This window comes from Oryctolagus cuniculus, chromosome 1 (assembly GCF_964237555.1).
Source record: "Oryctolagus cuniculus chromosome 1, mOryCun1.1, whole genome shotgun sequence".
In the NCBI taxonomy this organism is placed as follows: domain Eukaryota; kingdom Metazoa; phylum Chordata; class Mammalia; order Lagomorpha; family Leporidae; genus Oryctolagus; species Oryctolagus cuniculus.
The window spans coordinates 19,947,870-19,966,209 of record NC_091432.1 but is presented as its reverse complement, the minus strand read 5'-3'; the positions used below and the strand labels follow the sequence as shown (position 1 = coordinate 19,966,209).

Below are 18,340 nucleotides of genomic sequence, written 5' to 3'. Positions count from 1 at the left end.
GGGAGATTCCAGCCGAATCTATTCGGTTGGTCAGATACCTTATTTTAAAACATACACTTATATTAATTAGTGAACTATCTTAAATTCCTATTATAAGAATGTGATACTTACTTAGAATAAAATTGACACAAAAATGTTTTAAGACCTTCAATTCTCACTCGGTAGGGAATATTTCCATTCTTTCCTTCAAAGGCACAAAATAGAAATCAGTATATACTAACAAAAAGTATTTCCAAAGATCTCAAAAAAAGGTCAAAACAGTAAATAACGATTTTAAAGTAACAGTATCTATTATTTATTAGGTGAATAGTCCAACGCCAGGAACTTCACAAAAGTTTTCATCTTTAAAAGCCATCCAGCAAAATAATTTCACACATGATTCCTTGTTATGATAACACTTAAAATAAAGAACAACTAATAAAAAGAAGTGACCTTTCAGGGTGTTATGGCACAGTGGGTTAAGCGCACACTTGGGATGCATCCCACATTGGAGAGCAGGTTTGATTTCCAGCTCCTCTATTTTTGATCCAGCTTTCTATTTTTTTTTTTAAACAAAGTGCCATGTTGTTGTTGTTGTTGTTTTTAAAGATTTATTTATTTTACTTGAAATTCAAAGTTAAACACACAGGGAGAAGGAGAGGCAGAGAGAGAGAGAGAGAGAAAGAGCGAGCGAGAGCAAGAGAGAGAGGTCTTCCATCTGTTGGTTCACTCCCCAGATGGCCACAATGGCTCAAGCTGTGCCAATCTGAAGCCAGGAGCCAGGAGCTTCTTCCAGCTCTCCCACATGGGTGCAGGGGCCCAAGGACTTGGGCCATCTTCTACTGCTTTCCCAGGCCATAGCAAAGAGCTGGATTGGAAAAGGAGCAGCCGGGTCTTGAACCAGCACCCATATGGGATGCTAGCACTGCAGAAGGCAGCTTTACCCACTACGCCACAGCGCCGGCCCTGATCCAGTTTCTTGTTAATGCGCCTGGGAAGACAGGGAGTTATGGTCCAAACATCTGGATTCATGCCACTCAAGTGGGAGACACAGATGGAGCTCCTGTCTCCCAGATTCCACATGGCCTAGCCCTGGCTGTTGTGGGCATTTAGGCATGTGGAGATCTCTCTCTCTTTCAAGTAAGTCTTTCTTAAATAAATTAAAAATACAAAAGTGATCTTTCTTCCCTCTGACCACAATGTGGCTGTCCATCGGGCAGCAGTAGCTCACTGCACATCTCCCACGCCCAGGTGATGCTGTGCTTCTAAGAGATGAAGGGCCCTGGCCCTCAAGAGCTGCAGCTCTGAAGCTGGGAATCTGTGGCACTTGCAGGAGCTATTCTTACCTTTCATCACAGTTTTATACTGAAAACAAACTACTTTTTTAAAAAAATTTGACAGGTAGAGTTAGAGGGAAAGAGAGAGAGAGAGAGAAAGGTCTTCCTACCGTTGGTTCACCCCCCAAATGGCTGCTATGTGGCCGGCGCTGCGCCGATCTGAAATCAGGAGCCAGGTGCCTCTTCCTGGTCTCCCATGTGGGTGCAGGGCCCAAGCACTTGGGCCATTCTCCACTGCCTTCCCGGGCCACAGCAGAGGGCTGGACTGGAAAAGGAGCAACCGGGACTAGAACCGGCGCCCATATGGGACGCCGGCGCCGCAGGTGGAGGATTAACGAAGTGAGCTGAGCCGGCCCCTGAAAACAAGCTACTAACATAATATTACATCCATCGTGATTTTTACTTAGTTACACCGATTTAAGCCAAAAATTCATGCGACAGAAAGGAGACATAGGAGACATGTACCCTTCAAGTAACTTAACAATGGACATATTCTTTCTTTAATTTCCATAAATATGATTTATGTTTGATCATTTTCAAGTCTCAGAATAATGGGCTTCTCCATCTTACTCTTCAGTGGAATGTCAGACTCATTAATAAAGTGCAGGATCTATCACAATAATCAGTGCTATTCCGTTGTTTACATTCTTTTTTTTTTTTTTTTTTTTTTTTTTTGACAGGCAGAGTGGCCAGTGAGAGAGAGACAGAGAGAAAGGTCTTCCTTTGCCGTTGGTTCACCCTCCAATGGCTGCCGCGGCCGGCGCACCGCGCTGATCCGAAGCCAGGAGCCAGGTGCTTCTCCTGGTTTCCCATGTGGGTGCAGGGCCCAAGCACTTGGGCCATCCTCCACTGCACTCCCGGGCCACAGCAGAGCTGGCCTGGAAGAGGGGCAACTGGGACAGAATCCAGCGCCCCGAACCGGGACTAGAACCCGGTGTGCCGGTGCCGCAAGGCGGAGGATTAGCCTAGTGAGCCGCGGCGCCGGCCTTGTTTACATTCTTAACAGCATCTCTGCTTCAACTTGAAAACTCCACATGCTCTGTGGAATTACCATGTTCCAAGTCAGAACAGAAAGGAAACTCAAGTAAACTGTGTCCGATGCTTTTCTGCCCATGGACTGGGAAGCAGTAATCCACACAGAGGGAAGCTCAGGAAAGCAGCCTGCGAACTATTTCATTTTCTATCTGGGCAGGTTCATCTCAGCATTTCAGCTTCTTCCTTTACAATGTGTATGTTTACACACCCTCCACCCACATGTGCTCCACCAGGTAGAATATCAGACTAGTAGTATATGATATCCAAGTGTGGAATTAAAAACTGGCAACACTGGTGGGAACCTCGATGGGAGTTTTCCTTTGTACTGTGTGTGTGTGTGTGTGTGTCCATATTAAAGAAAATACAGAGCAGAGTTCCACACTGTGAAGCACATCCAGGCCACTGTGGACCACACATGGCCTGGGTTCTGAAAAGATGCATTGCATTTCATGAACATTCCTCCCTTGCTTTCCTGGAGGAGTCGGGAAAAAGGGTAGCTTGCATCTCATCCTGACCCAGATTCGCTTCACTGGAGAAGTGCCGATGGCCTGAAAGCTACTCCATGGGTCAAGGAGATGGGAAAAGGACCTCGCCTGACTGGCTGGGCTGACTGTCTAATCTAGCCACACGCACAGTAGAGGAGGGACTAGTGAAGCCCTGACCACACCTTCCTGAGATCCAGTGTATTTACATGGAAAAGGAAAATGGTCATGAAATTTATGTTTTTATGCCTCACACAAATAAATTCAAGTAATATGCTTTTGGTAGATTTAAGTAAACAAACGTGAATCTACCTTAATCAGTTCCTACAATCAGATTGGTTTCTTCCTTGCTCTGTGAATCAAACAAACTGGCTCCTATCTTTAAGCTTCTGTTGACGATAGCTCCCTGGTCCCGGAGTACTTTCTCTACCGCCGTGCTGTCTGCTAAGTCCCACTTCCTCCACAGAACTCTCCTTGGCTCTGCTTGCCTAGAATGAACTCTGAAACTGTATTATACCAAGTGTCTGAACTATATAATTTAACAACATATAACCATAGTAGCAGCTACATTTATTTCAGTACTTACTATATGGCAAACATAATTCTAAGCACATTAACTATGTATTGCAAAATTTAATCTTCAAAGCAATCCAGTGAGATGGGTACTTTAAAAAAATATTTATTTATTTATTTGAGAAGTAGAGTTACAGACGGAGAGAAAGGTTTTCCATCCACTAGTTCATTCCACAAGTGGCCACAATAGCCGGAGCTGGGCCGATCCAAAGCCAGGAGCCAGGAGCTTCTTTTGGGTCTCCCACATGGGTGCAGGGGCCCAAGGACTTGGGCCATCTTGTACTGCTTTCCCAGGCCAGAGTAGAAAGCTGGATAGGAAGAGGAGCAGCTGGGACTAGAACTGGCACCAATATGGGATGCCAGTGCCTCAGATGGAGGCTAAGCCCACTATGCCACAGCACCGGTCCCGGAGATGTGTATGATTAGTATGCCATTTTACAGATGGAGAAACTGAAAAAAGCAAAGTAACTTTCCAAGGTTCAAAGGTAAATGAGGTAGAGCCAGAGCGTGATTTTAACTGGGACAGTCTGGTCACCAAGAACATGGTCCTCCTACCTCCTACATAGCAAAGGCTCTGCTTGTTAAGTGTTCCATGTGTACTAATTTGTCTTCTGACCCGAGAAGTATGATACTTGAGGATAAAGGTCATCTCATTTAGTGTAACTCTTCCACCATCTTACATTTTTCTGACCCATGCAATTACTCGCTCAGTGCCTTCCTTCAAGTGGTGGGACAGGCCACCGGTCACTTCACAGTGTTTTATTAAGTAGGTGTCCTACTTTATCCAACCTCTAACAAAAGATTGTTCCTGGTTCCAGGAAGGAACTTTAAAATTTTGGGAAGTCTGAGGAACATCCATTTAGACACTTAATGTCATACTAAAAGAAAGGGAAGGGAAATACATCTACCTTGAGAGTCGATTGCAAAAACAGAAATGATCGCGTCGAAGTGGGCATTTGGCACGGTGGCTAAGATGCCACTCTGAGACACCTGCACCCATATGGGCGTGCCTGGGCTCGAGTTCAGGCACTGCGTCCTCCAGCTCCCAGCTTCCTGCAAATGCGCAGCAAGTGAAGGCTCAACACCTGGGTCCTTGCTCTACCTGGGAGACCCAGTTTGAGTTCTGGGCTCCTGACTCTTCAGTCTGGCCTCACCCAGCTATTGTGGCATTTGGGAAATAAATCAGCAGATGGAAGATCTCTCTCTCTCTCCCCCGCCTTTCAAATTAAATAATTTTTATAAATTTTTAAGGACAAAAGCTAAAGTTCTCTTCTGATGTATACCTTGAAGCAGTTTCTTAAACATTTCTAAGGAAAATTAACAGTGGTGATTTAAAAAATGTCAGCATTCTGTAAATACAACTGACATTATGGTGTACAAAGAGCCTTATCCTTTAAATAAATACATACGCAGTATATTTAAAGACTTTTCTTTTAAATAAATTATGCTAACTGTATCCCATTATAATCCCATAAAGATACTTACTTTACAGAGGAATGGAGGGAAGCTCAAGGAAATTTAGTGATCTGTCCAAAATCACACAGGTAAGTGGCACAGCCAGAATCCAAATCTGTCTCCCAATTCTAACGCTTGCATTCCTTTCTGCTTTACAGTACTGTGGGGAATAGTGGTACGGATAACTCAAAATTAAAGTATATGTGGCTCCAGAGTGCATTTGTTGGGGTCTTATCTTTTGGCAATCCATAATACTGCAAATCAACACAACCACAAAACAAAACGGTTCTTTGCCCTGGAAGAATTAACAGTTTTCCTGAGCCAGTGAGCAAAGCCATGGCCACAGAAGTTAAACAATAAGTCCAAATAATATATGTCTGTGCCTTTCTTTTCCCTTTATTTTGGAAACCCACTGTCCCTTCTCCTTTACCTTCCCAGCCCTGCCAGTGCACTGGGGATAATCACCATGAGCCGATCTGGGAGGCTGGACTGATGAGGGCACTGGAGCCACAGAAGGAACTACTCAGTGCGCAGGACACATCTCCCTCTGCACCAGCTTTCTCCTCCAACTATAAATAAGCAGCACTCAAATCTCCTCCATATAAAACATTCCCTCTCTCTCCTCTCTCTCTCTCTCTCCCCCCCCCCCCTCTCTCTCTCTCCCTCTCTCTCTCTCTATCAAATGATCAGAAGAAACCAGACACCTACCAAGTTACAGTTCTCTCTGCCCTTCTATCCCCAACATCTTGAAGAAGTTTCTGGGTGCTTTGATCTCCCAGCTAGACTGTTAGCTCCTTGAGGGCAGCAATTAACTTTCAATTAGAAACCTCACTTTTCAGTCTGCTAGTGGTAGGGTGGCTGTTAAGTGTCTGATGAATTGGTTGTTGAAATAACATCAGTGAGTTCTAAGCTATCTCCTGGCTCTAGAAGTCAAACATTTCACATTGTCTCCCACTTGGTACTAAGCATTGCTTTTCACTTCCTAATTCATGGAAGAATTCTGGCTGAAATCCTTCTTCTCTGACTCCTGCAGAATACATTTGTTGTATTTAGCTAACAAAATTCCCTTACAGTATAATATGTGGAAGTCCATGAGCCTGGCACTGAGGAGTTTAGGCCAGTTTTTATTTACTGATGAACTGAAAAGATAAAAGAATCATTCTTAATTTTTGCTTTCTTTGCATTGTAAAACTGTACAAGCAATGTACTAAAAACAAAAAGCAAAGTCCAAAAGCTTCATCAGTGGAACATTAACGTTAAAACTTCATGCATAAAAGTAAGAAGCAAACTGGACCCTGCAGGTCCTGCACTCCATCTAGACTTCCAAGTGATGACTAGCTGCTAGTCACGGTTTTACTAGCCACTGCCCCTCCTGGGACCCCGGTACTGGGCTCTCTGTCACACCAGACCCTCTTTCTTCTGACCTTGACAATCCCTATATCTAAGCTGCTCATTACCACTGCCAGGCTACAGGCCCTGCCTGAATGTCTTGCCATCTTCATCCTCACCTACTATTCACCTGTGTGTGATCACCTACCTACTTCCATCAGAACTACACAAATCTCTGCCTTTCTTCACCTCTCTCTGTGAACTGCACTACTGGCCACGTTCTTCAGACTCTGCTTGCCTGTCACTATTACTTGACTCTTACCCATGGCCATGAAAGCGCCTTCTAAGACCTTTCTATATTCTGATGCTTTTCCAAGTTTCTGTCCATGCATTTTTTTTTCTCTGTCCATACCTGTTCCTGGATAACTACGTTCAATCCCAACATGGCAATTACCTCCTTCAAGGAGCAGCAGAAGCCCACAGAAGATGGCTGGAACTCTGGCCCCCACCACAAGCTGTGGGACCTCACGTAGGCTAACTGACTTCAGTGTGTTCCCTCATCTCTGAAATGAGCGTATCTGCATCCAGCTCACAGGGCTGCTGTAAAGATCTGACGAGGTAACACACGAAAAGCACCTGGTACCTGGGACAGCGCCCAGGACGCAGTAAAGGTCCGCACAGCCTCTCCTGCAACGCCACGCCCGCACTTCTGTGAGATGGTAAACCTTCCTCTCTGTCCCACTGACCCCTCCAACCTGACCTGCCCTGACCACACTCACCATCAGCTTCCCCTCCTGATATCACGATCACAGCTCAAGGAGGGAATCCTTGGCACAATCACGCCATCTCGCCCTCACTCCTTACCTCCAATCAGTCCTGGCACTTCCTCACACTGCTACCACCCCCCACCCTAATTCAGACCTAGCAGCAGGACAAATCACAACACCCTTATCACTAGCATTGCTCCATCTAAATCCTTCAGATCCTTCTCCTGGTACAACAACCTTTTTCAAAGCATCTCGCCATGTCATTTCTCTTAGACGCTCCCTAGCAAACCTGGAGAAAAGCCTAAACTCCCAGGTCAGGTACTCAAGGCCCTCAGCACTGTACCATACTTCTCAGTATATACATTCCTTCAACCCTCTGATATTTTCAGAACTCAAAAGATATTTAAAAAAAAATTATTTAGAGGTCGGTGCTGTGCTATAGTAGGTTAAGCCTCCACCTGAAGTGCCAGGATCCCATATGGGGGCTGATTTGAGTCCCAGCTGCCCCACTTCTGATCCAATTCCCTGCTAACGGCCTGGGAAAGCAATGGAAGACGGCCCAAGTCCTTGGGCCCCTGCAGCCACATGGGAGACCTGGAAGAAGTCCCTGGTTCCTAGCCTGGAATCAGCCCACCTCTTGGGGAGTGAACCAGTGAATGGAAGACCTGTCTTTCTCTGTTGCTCCCTCTGTCTGTAACTCTGCCTCTCAAATAGATAAAATAAATCATTTTGAAAAACTATTTGAGAGGCAAAGGTACAAAAAGGGACAGTCTGAGAGAGAAAGAGGTACCTTCCATCTGCTGGTTCACTCCCCAAACTCTTTCAACAACTAGTGCTGGGGCAGGCTGAAGCTGGGAGCCAGGAATTCTATTCGGGTCCCCAAGCAGGGGGTAGCATTTCAAGGATCTGGGTCATCATCTATCATCATCCACTGCCTCCCAGGAACATTAGCAAGAAATGGGATACAAAGTACAGAGTAGCAGGAACTTAAAATAGGCACTCCAACATGGGATGTGGGCATCCCAAGCCACGGCTTAACCTCTGCGCCACAACACTCAACTCAAATGTTTTTCCATTGGTTCACCTCCCAAATGGCCGCTGCGGCAGGTGCACTGCGCCAATCCGAAGCCTGGAGCCAGCTGCTTCTCCTGGTCTCCCATGCGGGTGCAGGGGCCCAAGGACCTGGGCCATCCTCCACTGCCTTCCCGGGCCACAGCAGAGAGCTGGACTGGAAGAGGAGCAACTGGGACAGAACCCGGTGTGCTGGCGCCACAGCGGAGGATTAGCCTAGTGAGCTGTGGCACCGGCCCGTTTTTTTTTTTTTTTTTTTCCTTAAAGATTTCATTTTTATTTTTTTTAAAGGCAGAGTTTTAGAGAGGAGGAGAGACAGAGACAGAGAGTGTGATCTTCCATTTGCTGGTTCACTCTCCAAATGCTCACAATGACTGGGACTGGGCCAGGGCCAAGAACCCCATCCAAGTCTCTCATGTCGAGGACAGGAACCCACTCACTACTGCCATCACCACTGCCTCCCAGGGTTTACATTAGCAGGAGCTGGAGCTGGGAATCAAACCCAGCAACTCCCATTTGGGCTCAGGCATCTTAACCTCTATGCTGAATGTCTGCTTCCCAGATACCATCGTTTGAGATGCACTCTATTAGAGAACAATATAATACCAATTTTAATTTTCTGAGTATGACCCTTGTATTATGAATATGTTTAAGATAAACACTGAAATTTCTAGAGATGAAATATCAATGATGTCTATAAAAATCAGCCAAAATAAAATTAAATAAATATGTGTATACAGAAGAAAAATTTAATGAGAATGGCAAGTCCATAAAATGTACATGTGATAATTTTTAGAGGGTACATTTGCTATCTTCTTATAGTTCTAGGACAAAGAAAAATGAGATTTTTTTAAAGTACTCAGAATGGCAAAAAGAGGCGGAGGTTATTACAGCATACTGAAAGCTAACAGGACTGCAGACTGCTCTTTGCAACCAATACTTGAATGTGTTCTCTTCCTGATCCTGCTATGTGGACTGATAACACTCTTGGTGGTGGTACTCCATGAAGCTGTCTGATAAGATGAAACTCCTACAAGAAATAGCTCCATATTTATAAGCAGCATTTCAGGATTTGCCCTTAAACAAAACAAAACAAACTGGGAAAGTGATCATTATCCTTACTTATAACGTTGTCTTTCTGATGTCTGCGAAATTAACAAAAATCATACAAATTGAAATGCAAATGGTTTTGTCCCTGAAAATGTTCATTATAAATATGTAGACTGATAGGAAAAACTAATCTTTACTTTAAAAATAAACCAGGGTTCAACAGAAAAGACTATCAAATAGCAAAAGTACAATTTAATTAGCTGCCCAAATTGCATGTTATTGTACTTTGCCTTTTCAACTTTGTATTCTCAACTGGGGCACAGAAAGAAAATTACTATTTCAGTTAAATTCATTACTCTTAACTAGCTGTAGGGGTTGAAAAAAGCTGTACTTAAAAGCTTCCTTATGAAAGTATTAAAATGTCCCTCCTCAGAATGCCCTAATGATCTGTGAGCTGAGCAGCGTTCCGGCCTGGGCTCAGGTGCAGTCCATCCTCAGCGAAATGCATAGTGTTACCATGTAACCACCAGGGTTTCTGCCCATGTGGGAAAATCTACAGAGGAAAATTTAAAAACTTCTCCTAAAATATAATGAAAATTGTTTGAGGACTTCATCTCTTATCAATTTTGAGAAAACAGCTATCCTTAAATAGCGGTCTATGCATTATTAAATTTATATGTCCATTCAAATGCCTTTTAAGTCCCACTAACCCATTTGATTCAATTTCTCACAGAAGGAATTCCATGCCATTACAAGTATATATCACATGACTTGGCAAAAGACAATTTGGTAAAAATGAACAAAAACCCTGACATGGACATCACTTTTTTTTAAAAAAGTGAAGAACACTGAGACAGCAATTAACGGTTGTAGAAAAAAATGCTGCTGCTGTACCGGCAATGACTGCAGGTAGCAGCAGATGGTGATAACTCGCTTAATGGCACTGCTTACTGCATACCATGACACACTCTCACAGATGCACATCACCAATCTCTAAAATAACATCTCAGGGTAATGCAACCCAGTGCAAGACATTTTATGACAAAATCAATGTATCATCGCTGTAAGCAGCAAGAACACACAAATCATGGAAGAAGCTAAAATTGTGTTTAAAGACAAACTCATTTGGTCAAAAATAAGGCAAGAAAAAGAAGGGGAGAATAAAATAAGCCTTTCCCATTCTGGAAACCTAATCTTTTTTTTTTTTTTTTTTTTTTTAATTTGGAGCCTTTGAAACTCACAGACTCCATTTTTGAACTTTCGAGGATGCTAATTTTTCAGTTATTGGTTTTTGCTTTATCTTCTCTGAAGAGGGAAAAAAAAAAACCCTGCTTTTTAATGCTTTCCAGGAGATAGGGGGAAAGACCGTCAGCTTTTTAACTTGGCAGGAGAGGTACTTTTTGATGAGCTTGAAATCTGAGTTTCAAATAAAGTCACATCAAAATTAAGTATCACATCGAATGAATCTTCTGAATTTTTTTCACTGGAGATCTAGACTCTAACTTTCATTGGTAAGCACGGATGCCGCGCCAAAAAATACAGGGGTCTTTTACAAACTAGGTAAAACTGAACCAGGCCCACGCAGCGCCCAACCATGGCCAATCCAGGCAAAGTCTGCTCAAAGGAGGGACCTCTGATCAAAGGGATTTAAAGACACTCTGCCATCCTGCGGGGATTGGGATTATGAGGTATATTACTTTATGCCACAAAACTGCTCTTGTCCGCCTGCAGCACTGGCATCCAATATGGGTGCCAGCTTGAATCCCAGCCCCTCCACTTCCAATCCAGCTCCCTGCTAATGTGCCTGGAAAAGCAGCGGAAGATGGCCCAAGTCCTTTGGCCCTTGCATCCATGTGGGAGACCGGGAGGAAGCTCCCGGCTTTGGCCTGGCTCAGCCCTGGCTGTTATGGCCATTTGGGGAGCGAACCAGTGGATGGAAGACCTCTCTTTCTCTCTCTCTGCTCCTCCCTCTCTGTGGCTCTTTCAAATGAATAAATAAATAAATCTTCTAAAAACATTGCTCTTTACTCACCATGACAAGGTTTTGTTTTGTTTTCCTTTTAAAGATTTACTTATTAGAAATGCAGAGTGACAGGCCGGCGCCGCGGCTCACTAGGCTAATCCTCCACCTAGCGGCGCCAGCACACTGGGTTCTAGTCCCGGTCGGGGCGCCGGATTCTGTCCCGGTTGCCCCTCTTCCAGGCCAGCCCTCTGCTGTGGCCAGGGAGTGCAGTGGAGGATGGCCCAGGTGCTTGGGCCCTGCACCCCCTGGGAGACCAGGAAAAGCACCTGGCTCCTGGCTCCTGCCATCGGATCAGCGCGGTGCACCGGCCGCAGCGCGCTGGCCGCGGCGGCCATTGGAGGGTGAACCAACGGCAAAGGAAGACCTTTCTCTCTGTCTCTCTCTCTCACTGTCCACTCTGCCTGTCAAAAAAAAAAAAAAAAAAAAAAAAGAAATGCAGAGTGACAGAGTGAAGGGGTAAGAGACATTTTCCATCTGCTGGTTCACTTCCAAATGATCACAACAGCTGGGGCTAAGCCAGGCTGAAGCTCTCCCAGGTGCATCAGCAGGGAGCTGGATCAGAAGCAGAGCAGCCGGGGCTCCAAACAGTGCTACAAAGTCTACTCAAAGGAGGGATGCTGGCATCGCAGGCAGTAGCTTAACCTGCTGTGTCACAACACTGGCCCCTTATTTTACAAATTTTGTCAGAACACAAATGTTTGACATTTGCATTAACTTTAGATAACTTCAGAAATTAAAGTACATTCCGACCTTGGCAAGGCATCTAGTCCCATTAAGCTTCTGTTTAGATTTGACTAGCTCTTTCATTTTTGTCTTTGTACTTCTGAGAGTTAAACAGCAATTCTGCTCTAGAAATGGTAACACGATACTGAAGTACTTACGCTCAGGTAGAAGTTATGCCCAGGTAGAAAAGGATCATGAAGAAAGCAAGAAAGCAGGGTGCGGACTTTCGGGGCCCCTAATAATGTTACCACCAGGGCCCCAACATCTCAATTCATCTTCCTTTAAGGGTATTTCACTGTACTCGTCATGCTCATTTCCTTTTTTGGCCATCAGGTCTGAAGCACCTGCTTGACCCAAATGACAGGGACTTAGGTGAACTCTGAGAAGCAAAGCCATTCCTGTGAAAGCAGGTTTTCACCACTCTGCTTTATTCTCCCTGCTCACTGCCCACCGGTAAACGGGTGACTCTGCTGGAGACTACGATTGCTTTCGTTGATTTAGTTCCTACCTTGTGGCATTTCCTAATGTCCTCTTTTGTCCCCCGCCTGACATCTGAGACATGGCATTTCATTCACACATCCTGGAGTGCAGAGTAAGATCCTGCGACACGTTTGGGGATAACACCAGAATTCCCTAAGCAGCTGCTGGTATCCCGTGGCTAACCAATCTCTCATTAGAACTGCCACCACGCACAGGGAATCTGCTCTGACACTGAGCTGTCCTGCCGCAGCAGGGGAGCAGCCGGGAGGACCCACCAGGTACGTGCACTGTCGCTGGGTCTGGGAAAGCAGGTCCTGGAGACAACTGGCTCTCATTCTCACTTTTCCTGCTTCCCTGTGTCTAGCGCCATCTGATGATCTAGTACATAAAACATTACCTTCCTCGGTGCTATCTATCTTCACAAATTACAAAATTTCTCAAATATGAACATGACCCAGAGCTGCCTATATCTTAAGTTACCTCTTGGGATCTGCACCAATGGTGCAAACTCCAAATTTAAAAGTTACCTGTTTTGAATGCTGATGTGCTAAGACAATAATGGTTATGGTTGGAAAAGATTATCACTAAACTAAGCATTTCATATAGCTGTGCATCACTTACCAAGTATACTTTCTAAGAAATACACTGCACAGCAATTTTGTCATTATATAAACCTCATACTTACACAAACTAAGGTAGTCGTGACATCATCAAGCCATACAACCTTAGGGGACCACCATCATATATGTGGTCTACTGTGAACTGAAACATCATTATGAGGTGCACTATTGGATATGGAAGGGGTTATTATTCAGATTTTAAAAAGAATCTCACCAAATTTTAAACTGCTAAAAAGCATACAATATTGTGTCCATAGGTACAAAGGTACTTCAAAAAGTTCATGGAAAGCGGAAATCAAAGAGGTTTATTTGGGTACAAAGATTTTGAAATCTGTACATATGCAAAGTCTTCAAAAAGTTCATGGGGGCCAACACTGTGGTATAGCGGATAAAGCTGCTGCCTGCAGTGCCAGCATCCCATGGGGTGATGGTTCAAGTCCCAGCTGCTCCACTTCCAATTCAACTCTCTGCTATGGCCTGGGAAGGCAGTGGAAGATAGCCCAAAGCCTTGGGCTCCTTCACCCTCGTGGAAGACCCAGAAGAGGCTGCTGGCTCCTGGCTTTGGATCGGCACAGCTCTGGCCATTGCAGCTAATTGGGGAGTGGACCAGCGGATAGAAGGCCTCTCTCTCCCTCTCTCTCTCTCACTCTCCTCTCTCTGTGTAACTCTCTCAAATAAATAAATCAATCTTTTTTTAAAAGTTAATGGAAAACACATATTATGAAAAACTAGGCAGGTATTTAAAAAATTATTTGTAATTTATTATCTTTTAAAAATGTATTAATTATTTGAGAGTCAGAAAGACAGAGAGACAGAAAAAGAGGTAGGTGCTGTGGCGTAGTAGACTAAGCCTCTACGGTGCTGGCTGGAGTTTCAGCTATTCCTCTTCCAATCCAGTTCTCTGCTACGCCCTGGGGAAACAGTGGAGGATGGCCCAAGTGCCTGGGGCTCTGCACCCACGTGGGAGACTCTAAAGAAGCTCCTGGCTTTGGATTGGCCCAGCTCTGGCCGTCATGGCCATTTGGGGAGTGAACCAGAGGACAGAAGACCTTTCTCTCTGTCTCTTCCTCTCTCTGTAACTCTACCTCTCAAATAAATACATCAAATCTTAAAAAAGAGAGAGAGAAGGAGAGCTCCCATTTGCTGTTTCACTCCCCTTATGCTGGGCTGGGATTGAAGCAGGGAGTCAGGAACTCAATCTAGGTCTCTCAAATGGGTGGCTGAAATCCAATTATTTGAGCCATTACCTGTTGCCTCCCAGGGTCTGCCTTAGCGAGACGCAGGGGTCAGATACTGGAGCTAGGAACTGACCCCACCTATTCAAATGTGGGATGCAGGCATCTTAACCATTAGGCAAACACTTCCTTCTTCAAAATTTTCTTTGTATCACAATAAATTTATCTTTTAATTCCATTCCTTGAAACATCCTCATATTGTGAGTCTAGGAACTGTATTCATAATGGTCCAAGCATCATAGAAGGTGCCACACAAAGCAGTGGAAAGACAGAGACCCAGAAGTACACATGCCCATGTCCCACACCAGTTCCAGCTCCTGGCTCCAGCTTCCTGCCAATGCAGAGGAGCCTCAGGGGCAGCAAGGAGGACTCAGTCACTGGGCTTGTGTCACTCAAGTGGGAGACCTGGACTGTGTTCCTGGCTCCCAGTTCCAGCCAAGTCTAGTCCCAGTCTCTTCAGATATCTAAGGATCAAACCAGCAGATGGGAGCTTTCTCTCTGCCTCTCAAAAGCAAAGAAAACAACAAAGAAAAAATAATAGAGCCCCTTATCTTTTCTGAATTCACATTTCAAGAATTCCTAAGGAGGGACAGAATAATTCACTTCTCTAAGACAAAAAAAAAAAACTACCTTGGGAATAGAAAATGCAGGCATCGCACTAGTGGGAAGGAAAAGAAGCAGAGTTAACAGTTATCTTCAAAGAGAGACAAATGTGATGAGGAAAACAAGAAGATGAGGGAACATAACTAAGAGTTAATCACATGTATGCATGAGTCTGTTGTTTTCTCTTACAGAACAAAACCATGTGCTGTTACTTTCTACTACAGTTTATCTAGGATGAGGCCTCAGACCTCGACAACTCAGAAAAAGAGCAACGATGATAATAAAAGACCAGAAAGCAGGCAAGAAAAGTTAAAGGTGTTTGGATTATTTGGGTTGGAATGAAGGCAGGGATGTGGTGTTAATATAAGCAGTGGTCTCTTAACCTCCTATCAGGAGCGGGGAAGACTGGCAGAAAGGATGATTGACAGATAATTACTCAAGCCCCTTCTTGTTGAACACTTCGTGAATCTGACCTGCACAGGGCTATTTTGCACAGAACAAGAGGGCTTAAAGGATTTAGAAGTATGTCAGAGACTAGGGTAACACTTGGGGACTATCAAAAACCCATTTCCAAAACCAGGTGAGGAAATTAAGAAGGAAAACTGCTCACTTTCTAGAAAGGGTTAGGTCAGCATTCCCAAATTGTGACATGAGGAGTATCGGTGTCCCCTGAGATATGATAAAGTGTTTTCTTGGAAAAGAGGTTAATATATCTGCCAACTGCCAAGTAACATGCACATAAATAGACTTCTTCACTAAGAAATTTCAGGCTTTAGTTACTAATGTGTGTTAAGAATCACTGAAAGGCAGAGTATCTATAGCAGGTCTTAAAATGTTCTAATTACAGGTGCTTTTTTCATAGAAAATCTGCAATATGTTGCAACAATAATGTTTTCAGGAATACAGTTTGGGAAATGTGGGTTTAGCTGCAGTTGGTTATGAAAGCAAGGCAGGGGCAGGGGCTGTGGCTGTGGCATAGCGAGTAAAGCTGCCGCCTGTGGTGCCAGCATCTTATGTGGGCACCGGTTCGAGTCCCGGCTGCTCCACTTCCTATCTGGCTCTCTGCTGTGGCCTGGGAAAGCAGTAAAAGATGGCCCAAGTGCTTGGGCCCCTGCACCCATGTGGGAGACCTAAAAGAAGCTCCTGGCTCCTGGCTTCGGACTGGCACAGCTCCTGCCGTTGCAGCCACTTGGGGAGTGAACCAGAGAATGGAAGACCTCTTTCTCTCTCTGCCTCTCCTCTGTGTAACTCTTTCAAAAAAATAAATATTAAAAAAAAAAAAAAAAAAAGGCAAGGCGAGGACAAGGTGGAATTTGGGGATGTCCTCCAGCTTTGCAGTATAACAGATGTAGAGCAATCAACACGGCTGGTCCTCTTGTTCCCTGTTCTCACCACAGGGCCTGACTCAGGCAGGAAGCTCCGCCCCATCAACTGATCATCTGATTGTCTTCATTCTCCCATTAAACGTCTAGGCTTCCCTGTATCGTTCCAATTTTAGTATATGTGCTGCCGAAGCGAGCACACGTCAGGCTTCCCAAACCTTCCCTTCTTCCCTGCTTCTCCTTTTCTTGGTGGTAGCCCCCTTTCTTCCATGAAAGTACTTTCTGTTGCTTTCCACTTGCTATGAAGCAAGACTTTTCCATTAAAACGAGGCTTGTCAGAAAACATTAAAATTTTCTCTGATATACCTATCTAGTTTAGATTCTCTTCTCTCTTTTCTTCAGCACATTAACTACTTGTTTAAGACTTGGGTGCTTTTCTAAGACTGAACCTACTGTTCTGATGATTCCTTAATTTCTCTGTTCTCTATCATGACTCCCTGTTTCTACACTAGTCTATACAGCCATCATCATTTATTATTGAAAACTGCTTCCAATAAACAATTCCTGCCAAGACCAGCATTACGCTAAGCTGCTCCATTCTGCTTCTTCACCTTGTCATTACAAGACACTGTTTGCTAATCCCCCGTACAACACTGCTGAGAGGTTGGGCCTCTAAGACTTGATATGGGGTCATGAAGGCAGGAGTCAGGTTAATGCTGTTTCTGTGGGAGTAGGTTCTTGATAAAAGGATGACTGCAGCCTCCCCTCCCCACCAACACACAGCACCACGTTCCCTCCCCTAGGTGATGCCTTCCACCAGGTTATGACACAGCAAGAAGGTCCTTACCAGATGTGGAGACTCCCTGGTCTTTACAACTCTGGTTCACAGCTCCCCACTCTGTGAGACCCTATTACAGCAGACCAAACTGGCTAAGACACTACCCACCAACTCCATAAGGGCATCTGGGAAACTTGAGGAAAGGTAAGCACACCTTGCCTACCCGCAGAGATAGGCCTGGCAGGGTATACTGAACAGGAAGAATGTCTTCTCAGGCTCATGTGCAAGTTTTATTTTTAAAAAATTTCTACTTCCCAGCAGAGTATAATATCATACCACAGATGAAGACAGAATCTTCTACTCTTGTCATCGTCTTTATTTTTTTGCCCAAATTTATGATGTCTTCTTGACAAAGATGGGACCAATAGGCACATGAACATTTCGGTTCCCAGGGAAAGCCAGGCAGGGCCTCTCCTCCTGCCTGGCACTGAGCCTGGACCATCCCTGGGAGCAGACATGCTGCAGAGATGTCACCTTCCTGACAGAACAACGACAAAACCCTGGCTACAATGACTTCCTTCCTCTCTGAAAGACGGACTCCCTAGGATCTTGAGGACATTCCAGTTTGATTAACTACAGTCTTATAGTCTCAGATTTTTTTTTTTTTATTTGACAGATAGTGTTAGACAGTGAGAGAGAGAGACAGAGAGAAAGGTCTTCCTTCCGTTGGTTCATCCCTCAAATGGCCGCTATAGCCAGAGCTGCACCCATCTGAAGCCAGGAGCCGGGTGCTTCCTCCTGGTCTCCCATGCGGGTGCAGGAGCCCAAGCACTTGGGCCATCCTCCACTGCCCTCCTGAGCCACAACAGAGAGCTGGACTGGAAGAGGAGCAACCGGGACAGAATCCAGCGCCCATATGGGATGCCGGTGCTGCAAGGCGGAGGATTAACCAAGTGAGCCACGGCGCCGGCCCATAATCTCAGATTTTTTAAACAAATTTTCATTTTGACTTAAGTCCAGGCTTAGAGAAAGCTATAATGGCATAGAGGGGTCTTATATACCTTTCATTCACATTCTCCAAGTGATGGTGATTCTTTTCCATACTTGTTTTGCATTTCTCTCTCTCTCTCTCTCCTCTTCTCTCTCTTCTCTCCCCCTCTCTCCCCACTCCCTCTCTCTCTCTCCCTCCCTCCCTAATTACATAGCTTTTCTCTTGAATCATTTGCATGTAAGCTAAAGATATGATACACCTTTTACTCCTATTTGCTAAAAATAAAACAAGATAGCTTCATGGACAAATGTTGACAAAGCAAGTATAGACAGATGATGAATGTTTAACTGTGTGGGTGTTCACTGTAAAATTCTTTCAACTTTTATTGCATGTATGAAATTTTTACAAAATAAAACGTCAAGGAAAAATCAGAAAATCAATCTGGGGCATCAGAGAAAGTCAGTTTCTGATTATTCATAGTTAGGTG

The 18,340-nt window shown here is 44.6% G+C and overlaps 1 protein-coding gene across 34 annotated transcripts in view; it reads right to left on the bottom strand.

Annotated features, from left to right (window-relative positions):
- Positions 1-18,340, bottom strand: part of PHF21A (PHD finger protein 21A) — a 219,553-nt gene that overhangs the window by 78,887 nt on the left and 122,326 nt on the right. For 2 of the 34 annotated variants that reach the window (XM_070071277.1, XM_070071286.1), the window contains one exon: positions 4,892-5,021. The exons of 30 other annotated variants lie outside the window; for them this stretch is intronic. The gene's annotated coding sequence lies outside the window, so the exon portion shown is untranslated. Of the gene's footprint in view, positions 1-111; positions 185-4,891; positions 5,022-18,340 lie in introns of all 34 variants that reach the window. 2 more of the 34 variants (XM_051852768.2, XM_051852771.2) reach the window with 2 other exon arrangements.